Source organism: Phoenix dactylifera, unplaced genomic scaffold (assembly GCF_009389715.1).
Source record: "Phoenix dactylifera cultivar Barhee BC4 unplaced genomic scaffold, palm_55x_up_171113_PBpolish2nd_filt_p 001859F, whole genome shotgun sequence".
In the NCBI taxonomy this organism is placed as follows: domain Eukaryota; kingdom Viridiplantae; phylum Streptophyta; class Magnoliopsida; order Arecales; family Arecaceae; genus Phoenix; species Phoenix dactylifera.
This window is the reverse complement of record NW_024069149.1, coordinates 55562-65858: the sequence shown is the minus strand read 5'-3', so window position 1 is coordinate 65858 and position 10297 is coordinate 55562. Positions and strand designations below refer to the sequence as shown.

Here is a 10297-nt window from a genome sequence, read left to right as displayed (position 1 = left end):
TTTGTTTCATTATCACCCATCTTCCAAAATGCTTATCCCTTTTAAGCTCCTTTTTATCCAACTCTCTTCGATCGAAGGTTTGTTGTGCCGGAACTAGGCTCGTACCAGTTGTCCGGCAGCATAGGTCGGTATGCCCTTGTACCGTTCCATCCGGGCCTGTACCGATATAGTAGAGGAGGTAGGGGAGAGGGAGAACGGGAGAGAGAGGAAAAGAGAGAGAAGGGGGAGAGGGAGGGAGAGAGGAGGGTGGTGGAGGCCGGTGATCCGTGCAAAGGAGGCGGAGGAGAGGTTCCACCTTGAGTCTCATGTTTCGTTCGAAACAAGTTCCAAAGGAGGCCCATTTTTAATTTAGAGATTTTTAAGTGAAGTCGGCAAATAAAAAGGAAGCCCCCTCTGAGACCCCTGTTTCGAACAAAACATGGACTCGAGGTGTAGCCTCTCCTCCGATTCCTATGCGCGGTTCGCCGGCTTCTGCGCGGCTCGCCGGCCCTCCGTCGGCCAGCCTTCACCTTCCTCTCTCTTCCTTTCTCTCACTCTCCCTCCCCGCTTGCTCTCTCTTTTTCTCTCTTTCCTTTTTCCTTCTCCCCCTACGTCGACAGCTTTCGTTTCGGTTGTTGGAACTGTTCCGGTCCACCGCCGGTACGGCTCGATACGCCCTGAACCGCTCTGTTCGGGACAGTTCCAACAACCATGCTTTGATCCAAATTCTTGCTTTACTCTTGCCATGACCTTTGACCCTTGCCACAATCCATCCTCTCGCTATCGCCACGGAGCCTCATAGCTTGGCCTCCTCTCACTATCGCCCTCGAGCCCTGGACAAGCCAACCTCCCTTCAACGTCACCATTGAGCCCCCAATAAGATGACCTCTCTACCGACATTAATGCATTGGCAATGTCGACTCCTCCGAGGTTGACAACTCCTCGGACACCTAATTACTGATGCCATCAAGATCCTCTATAACCCCTCTGACAATGTTGCTCGTCCATGTACGCCAAGAGATCAAGAGGGGAGGAATCTTAGGATTTGGCATATTTGGGGTCAGGAAGGCATTATATTTTCCCCTCCTCTTCTTCTCACCCTTGGTTGACTTGTGGGTCTTAAGTCTTTGACCCGAGCAGCTCAAGGTTGTACTGTCCAAGTTACCAATTCAAAGATGGTTTAAACTATCTCTAGGTTTAGCCTTGACTCGACATGCAAGGTCTAGCAGGTAATTGGTTGACCTAGCCTGGCCAACCAGGTTTCTAAATGTTGCTTTTAAGCAAGGTTTTAAATACCATGGTTAGGGGATGTATTGATCATTTATTAGTACAGCTCCTACATCAACTCATGCTTTGTGGATACAGGGTGGTATAGCATAGTATGGCATGTTACTCAATTACAAGATTTCCTCAATTCAGCATAAAGAATATTAGTCCGGAATAGGCATGTCCATGTTTTCTTTTCTAACCAATCTCTCCATCAGTTGATTGACCAAACGGTTTTGATTATTAGTTTGTTAAGGTTTCAACGTCAGCCAAAATATTTTGGCTAGATAAGTAATTTTTTATTTTAACTAGATAAGTAGTTGTATAGCATACCTGTTGTTGACTAAGTAGACCATCGTGTTGACTCATGTTAGGACTTCTTAATAACAAAACAAGATAGCAACTTATATTTATTTTGGGGAAAACTGACTGACCACCTCTTTGCTGCCCAATGTGTGTTCAACTGTAGCTCGTCAAAAAGGAAATTAATTATAAGATTAATAGTCACCCAAAACCAACCCATGTTTGCATGCAGAAGCTCCTGCAGAACTCCTAAATGATCACGTATTATATTAATAAAGGAACCCAAGCAAATCGAAACTTTACAGGGTGAGTTTGAGGCCAAATTAAAGGTGCTTGTTTTGGGATTGGCTTTTCTGCTGACCGACAATGGCTGGCCCTAATGCCATGTTAGGCTGTTCCTTTTCTTCCCATATGCACCACATATGAGGTGAATTGTCATGGAATGTGCATAAATTGACCTCAATTTTCTTGGTAAAGAACACAGAAGTGGTAGTTCTGCATATGTGTTATTGACATGGTGTCTTTTTATTTTCAATTTTGACGATGAAGTAGTTGATGCTTGATCTTTGTCTAATGAGATCCTGTTAATCTGTGAGAGGATTTGCTTCTTGAGGAACTCATCTATCTTCAACCTCCAACTGACATGGCTGGTGTTTTTTGACCGTATCTGAATCATAGATTATGCTTGCTTTTTTGTTAGTACATTTAGAATATCAGTTGTTAGAGGAGTTTAGACTGTAAAAAGGCACTGGTCCCCACTGGGACTATGCTTTCCTTATCTACATGCTGCATCAGCTATGCCAGAAAAGTGAGGTCGGCTTTACAGAGTAATAAATATAGATGTCATGTCCCTAACCAGAGAGTTGCTTCTATCAATAAGGCAGAGACCTATACCTCTGTTGATCTGTCAATATTCTCAGAAAAAAATAGAATATCTGGCATTTGGAGATTGAAAAGCAATCAATGCTTTTTTTCTTGGCTAATTAGATAAATTTTAATATGCTTTGTTCTATTTTCAGCTTCATTAAGTTTATCATTGTCTCTCCTGGCATATAATAAACTTTCTACCTCTAAATATTTGTATAATGTAATGTTTTTTTGGTTATGAATGATTATTTTCTGATTTAGTACTGCTCAACCTTGTAGGAAGAAAGACTGAGATATTTGAGGCAGAGACTGGAGGTCCCATTCGATGGTTCTCGTGTGGAACATCAAGTACATCTTCTTGCCAGAATTTTAATTTATTATCAATTGCATGCTTGTATTATTTCTCGAACATTGTTGTGAGACCTTGTTCCTTTTTTTCCGACATTTCCTTTTCATTGATAAGTTGATGGTTCTTTGGACTTTTCCCTCTTTTCAAGTGAGAATAAATCTAATATGGAATTCATAAATCCGATGCTGATTTGTATTGCAGGACGCCCTGAAACAACTCTGGAGATTGGCTTATCCTAATCGAGAGATTCCTCCTCTCAAATCAGAGTTGTGGAAGGAGATGGGTTGGCAAGGTTCCGACCCATCGACAGATTTTAGGTAATATGACCAAGCACTTTGCAGAGGTTTGCTCATCTCTCGTGTACGAAATAAATGTACTTGATGGTAAACAATTGTGCTGATTATTTGTTCTCAGGGGCGGTGGCTTTATATCATTGGAGAACCTCATCTTCTTTGCCAACAACTATCCTGTAACTACCTTCTCTTTGGAGATGCCTTTCATTTAATTTAAATTCCCTTTTCTTCCCTCATGTTTATGTTAAACTGGAGGCCATGGATTACTTATCTCCTTAACCTTCTGTTGTTTCTTATGGAGGATTCTTTCCAAATGCTGTTAAAGAAGCAAGAAGGGAAAAGAGCTGAATGGGAGTACCCATTGCCGTAGCTGGTATTAATATATCATTTATGCTGATACAGATGTTAGATTTACAATCAGGTAACGTGTCAGACAAACAGTTCAATTTTTAATATTTTTAAAACATATCTTAAGCAGTCTGTTGATTCTTTGTAGCAGGCATGCCAACTTCGAAGGCAGGAGCCCGTTTTCTGGAACTTCTTGGAGAAGATGAAAAAGCATTTGATAACCTCTACTGTGTAGCCTTTCGAATGCTGGATGCCCAGTGGCTTGCCAAGCGTGCTTCTTATATGGAGTTTAATGTAATTCTCAGCTTTCCAAATTTTAATAACCTCTACTACTCTATGCTGGCAGTTTTTGGTTTGTGTCTCCATTATCTGTGCTTTTTCTGATCTGTCTCCCTCATCCCTTCCAGGAAGTTCTGACGTCTACAAGAGCTCAATTAGAGCGTGAGCTTGCCCTAGAGGACACTACCAGTATCAAAGATCTACCAGCATACAACATGTTGAATCAATAGCATACCATTATTCCCAAATGTTAGCTTTTTCCTTTTTTTTCCTTGTTAACCCTCCGTATGCTATATGGCTATATTTAGGGTCACTCATCACCAATTTCATCTATGGTTGTATTCATACAAATGGTGGATGAAATTTATAAATGGGGCTCTCAAATACTGAATCAAATTTACAAGTACTGAATGACGATGTAATCAGAAGGAATATACCAGGACATCTGCTTGAAAAAGGCTGTTGCTAGACTTGTAAATTTTAAACTAATCGTATTTTGAATCTGCAGCTTTGATACATGGATGATGATGATGATGAAATGATTATGCAATAGGTGGATTGAATTTTTCCTTCTGTCCTTGTTCTACCTCTGAATGGGATCAGGAGACAAATCATTCGATCGGGAAAAAATGAACTCATTTCATTGACCATTCTCTTCCTGGCTAAGAAGTTAGCAGACCAACTTGCCTCTAAACATGTGACCAAGGACTCGTTTGGTTCGTGGGAAATGAAGCAAAAAGTGTGAGCAATGGAAAAACAAAGAAATACTTTTTGTTTATTTGGAGTTTTCAAAGGAAGAAAATGGGAAAGTAACATTTTTTATGTGAATAAGATTATTATGTTTCATGAAAAAGAAAAAAATATGGAAGATATGGAAAAGCTATTTTTCCACTGGTTGGAAACTGGAATTTTTTTTTCAAAAAATATTTTTAAGCCATAAAATTTCATGAATAAGGTTTTTTCTTTATTATAGGTATAATAGGTATTTTATATAATTTTTTTTTTTTTAAGAAGGTAGATGTTCAATCAAATATGAGCTATTTTGGAATGTGCCAATTTCTTATAATCAATCAAATATGTCAAAATCATTTTTTCCGATATCGTATTCTCATGAATCATTCTTTTAGAAAACATATTTCGACGAGGAAATTTTTTTTCTGTGAATCAAACAAGTCCTCGAGATGAAAGACCCAGCCACTATCCAATCCAACACAGCCTCACCACCTGATGATGTTGAGGACCATCTGCTTTGCTATAGAGCCTCACTACCTGATGATGTTGAGGACTATCTGCTTGCTATAGAATGTGGGACAAAGCAGGCATTTCTAATAAAATTAATCAAGACTATAAACAATGGAATAAAATTAGTGCTGCCTATTTCTAAATGACTGCGTTATCTGGATACCTTTGTGAATTTAAAGCTGCTAACCAAAAGTCAGCTGGTTTATTACTCTTGTTTTATGCATTAATTTTACTATTTAGATATTAAAATTGCAAAAGCAAAAAGATTAAAAAATGATGATTGACTTAGGAGGAGTCAGTATATTATAACATACTAGTTAAGGAACATAAGAGCTTCAATTATATAGGCAAAGTTGTTTTAGCATAGTCATTAAGTTTCATAATTTGAACGAAGGGCTAAAAATTTGCCAAGCTAATAAAAATTAAAACTAAAATTCAGAAAATTTAAAATATAGAAAAATAGAATATTTTTTATATATTTGTATATTTAATTATTTAAAAACAAGCAGGGGAGGCAAAAACTTGTAAAATGCAAATAGCAAATACATACTGCATCAATATTATGTAATAGAGGTTTCCCTAGTTATTTGTAAACAAATCATGCATAATTTTATAAATTTTAAAAAAATTTTAACAGCAACTGAATAATTCTTATTTGATTTGTTGATAAAGACTAATCTGATGAATCATTTTGATAGGGGCAAAACCAAGAATAGCTTATTTTATTTCAATTAATCTCTTTTAAAGAGTATAAGGAAGAAGGTAGTTTCCCCCATGATTGCATTATTTATATTGAATTAGTACATATGGCTTGATGATGAGTACAGAAGATATAAAGAGGGTTGAATGCGAGCGGACCCAGTCTAATTTAAAGACTGCATGGGTAAAGGGCAGCCTTAAATCCGAAATCATGCTACTTACGAGACATTCCATGCATAGTTTTTTGAAACCATGCAACCTTCATGTATTTTGACATGAAACTATGCATAGTTTCAGAAGATGGGTTGTCTGTCCCTTATTGCAGTCTCAAAGTGTCAAAGCGGGTATTCTAATCAATAGAGAATCACTGTCTTGATGTTCTTTTTCTATAGGTTACCCTAACGGACAAAGGGCTAAGGATAGAAGGGAGTTAGGAGGAGATTCTGCTGCTCAGTGCAGGTTGAATCTAGAAGAAAGCTTATGAATCTCTTCATTCTGAGTTGTTGAAGTCCAGCCTTTGAGGAGAAAAACCACCTGCTTCACTGATTGTTATGCTCTTTCCAAATGCACCAGCTTCTGATGGAGAGTAAGGTGTCGTGAGCTTAGGCCAAATCTTTTCTAGGGAAGAAGGCTCTCCGTTCATGCCAAAGGTCAAAAATACTATTTGGTATTGATGAACCCTCAAGTTCTGCATAAGGAGGTTTCAGAAAGATTTAGAATAGTTGCAGGCCAGCATTAGGTGATCCAAATTTTCGGATTATTAGTGCACAGCGGGTAGGAGTTGGGACCTGTGGCACCTTTTTTTGTGAGGTTTTCAGTGGTAAGGACTTTATTATTGTAACATATATAGCCAGTTGAAGATCTTAACCTTCTCAGGGATCGAGAGCTTCTATACTATGGCCCTGAAGTGGGATGTGATCCCACCGTGAATGAAGAAGCGATAACAATGCTTCACTAAAATGAGTGATTGGAGTGTTATTTCCTGTGTCTACTGTTGTTCTCATTACTAAGCTGTGTGGAGCAGAGGGAGGAGCATAAGGCATGGAATGCTGTTCCAGTTGCATAGCTCATCGAGGATCTGAAGTTAGAGGACAAGTGACTTCCCATAAGGAAGTTGGCTATAGAACCAGCTTGGCTCTTGGCAAAGAAGAACAAGTTGAGGAACTTTAGCATGAGAGGTTGTGGATCAAGCCATAATAAAATTTGTTGGCCACTGCCGATTGAGAGAAAGGAGCATTACTGAAACAATTGGAAACAATTTCAGGATGTTTTTCCAAAAGAAAAGGCAGTTCTTATCAAATGTGGTGAAGGATCATCGGAGAACCTGCGGGAGTGATAAATCTTTTGGACCAGGACCTGCCATGGTTGTCATTGGTTCATGAAAAATTTGAATACCACCACTTCAATAGTAGAGCTTGGTTGGATTTTGAGGTTTTAGATACCCAAATGGCTTAGATTTTTAGTGATTCTCTCCAAAGGAACATTGGATATAAGCGATATTAATCTTCTGGATGATAGTCGCAAGGATTAGGAGAGTTGACATCTAGTAGATAGGCACAACCCTAAGCACCGAGTTAAGAGAACTAGTTGACCAAGGAGGGATAATAACTTTCTTTTCCATCTTGCTAGCTTTTTCTCAATTTTTTCTGAGAGGAGGTTCCAGTCGTTTGAGGGAAGCGTAATGAAAGGGAATTCTAAATATTGAATGGGAAGATCAGCTATTTGGCACCTTAACTTCAGAAGCTTTTAGTTTCTTCTCTAGATAAGCCCAATCTGATCATATACTTTTGTTGAAGTTGATCTTTAGGTCGGTTAAGAGCTCGAATGAGTATAAGATCAGCTTCATCATTTGGATTTGCTCCCTAGAGACATTGCAAAAGATCAGTGTGTCATCAGCGAATTGAAGACACTGAGTTTGTCCAATGATATCAAACAATCCGATCCTAGCGATTTAACTTTTCGAAAGTGGCTAATTTGAGTATTCTATCTAGAGTATCAGCCACGAGGCTAAAGAGCAAGGGGGAGAGAGGATTTTCTTGCTTCTAATCTCTCTTGTTCTAGAACCATTTATAGGGTCCTCATAACAGAAGTGCATATTGAAGCTAGTGAGGTCCTCCCAACATGTGCTTGACCTATTGGCATGATAGAGGACACAAAATCTAGAAATTATACTGGCCACAACTTCAATGTTCCAATAGATTTAAGGAAGATTGAGGAGGTTGTCACATACCTTGAACTTGAGTTTATGGTGTATTCCTTCCTTATATTGGTTGCAATAGTTCACAACTAATGAAGAGCTATCCCCATAAATGTGACCTATGGCCTTAAGCCTTTAGACGACCTCGTTGGAGGGGTAGGAGATGAATAATTCGTTCTCCTCGTAGAGTTTTTTCATTGTCTATGAGTTGGGTACCTGAACTTTGTGCGCCGGTGTGACAGTTACATAGTCAACCTTGATAGGTCGACCAAAGTATTCAACAAAGGTGATCTTATCAGGTAAGTAGAGATTTCGATCATTTCTGTAGTGAATGATAGGAAGGGTTTAAGATAGAGGAGAGATATGGATCCTCCAACTGTGACTCTGGACTTTTCATTATGTTTATAAATAAAATCAAAGCCCTCCTATTTATAGTACTCCTTAGTGCTTTCCTAAATAGATGTATTGAAGCAAAATACTTGCCAAGCTTGAGCTCTATAGGCTTGCTAAAGTTAGTGTCTCATTGAATTCTGGAAACTTGAAGGTATCTGAAGCTTCTCCTTCTGATGAGCTGTCCAAGCTTCTATCCTCATCAATTTTTAAGTAACTCAGATTTCTTGCCATCATCTCATCTTCTTCTCCAATTTCTTCTCCCTGATGGAGTCATCAACATAATCTTTGAAGAGGTCATCATCCTCCTTGTCACTCTCCTTAAAGTCACTCAAGGATAAGTCACTGTCATTGCCACTATCTTCACCATGCACTTGCATTTATTCTTCTAGAGTTCTCTTTTACCATGCATTCTTCTCTCTTCATATATTTCCTCATGTACCCCCCTCGTATTCTTCTATATTACATTCACTAAACCCTCCACTTCACATGCCTTTTGTTTCTCCTTTTCCTCTTCCCTACAATGCTCCACAATTGTGTCCTTTGGTGCAACTCGATTAGTAGCAGCATCATTCTAATGGATAGATGGAAATGCAGGAGGTTCCTCTACTATATCCAAATCTTTTTCATCCACACTATGCTCTATATAGATTGTCACATTGTTTATGTTGCTTGTGACAGCCATCATCTACAACACATGTTTGTCATTGTTAAGTATCCTTAGTTCCTTTTCTATTGTCTACCTATGAACAAAGTTGTACAACTGCTCAATTTTCTAATATCTGAGATTTTTGGTCAAGTTCTCTAACTCTATCAAACTTATTTTGCCTTAGTCACAGTTTCACAATCTGCATAAACTCTCATATAAAGAATCATATGTGCAGATACAGTAAAGTCTGCAATCATGTAGTCCACAATCTGCAATGAAAAATAGGTCAGCAGACAATATTGCACACTTCCTATATTCACATATATCATTGTCATAAAGCATAACATTGGTAGATATATAGGCAGATAACATTGCACATTTCCCACATGGAAACAATTTTATAGAGATCTAACCCAAGCAATATTTTACTACAATATGGCTCCCTAACAAGCAATTCGTAAACACTACAGTCATTGATTCACGACTAATATCAAGAATAGCATGAAGCAAAAGCCCTAGTAGCACAATTAGGGTCACTGATTCATGAAACAACCGGCATTATCAAATACATAGAATATTTAAATGGCAAACATACAAAACCCTACTTTCTTCTTACCTAATGGATGGTTTTTGGGATAGCCTCTTAGATGAACACTTTGGCGAACCAATGAGGAACGATTTAGCTAAGTTTAGAGGGATGTAGTCGGCCAACTGGTTGAAATGGAGGAGAAAATGAGAAGTCGTAGAGATGGAAGTAGGAGGGAATTAGCCGGGCTGAGAGGGATATAGTCAGGTGCCTAGCTAGAATGGAGGAGAAGGAGGGAACAAAAGGGATTAATCGAGTGCTAGCCTGGTTGGAGGATGAAATGACAGGGATTAGTCAGATGCCTAGCTGAGATTTTTTCCAAATTTGATTTTGTTCCACCGGTATTAGTCAAGGGTAAACTAGTCATTCATACATGTTGTTAACGGTGCTAGAGCTTGGATGGACAACTGGTCCATATTGCAACAAAAAATTAAATTTTGGGATCTAATTGAAAAATTTTAAAGGTTTGGAGTCAAAGTGTCTCTCACCAAAAGTTGAAGGAGTGTTATTGTAATTATGTCAAAAATTAACTGATATCAATGAGAAGGTCCAAAAACATTATGAGATGAAAGCACCACAAAAACAATATAACAAATGACAACTTGAACTATAAGTTATTGTTTGAAAGAAAAGCTGACGTATTTGTTTATTTAAAATAATGATTAATGATTAGGGATTTAAGCTCTTGGCAATATATTTATTTAGAATAGTCAGTTGGGCTCATGGCAATGATGAATGTGCATGCATGGTTGCTTGTCTTTGAAATAAATAAAAATGTAAAAAAAATGTTATTTGTCATAAACATGTCAAAGCAGAGAACTAAAAGTAATACACAACATTGCATCATGTA

At 38.2% G+C, this 10297-nt stretch overlaps 1 pseudogene; it reads left to right on the top strand.

Annotated features, from left to right (window-relative positions):
* Window positions 1-2654: 2654 nt before the first annotated feature.
* LOC120109150 lies at window positions 2655-4202 on the top strand (annotated as a pseudogene).
* The last annotated feature ends 6095 nt before the right edge of the window (window positions 4203-10297 follow it).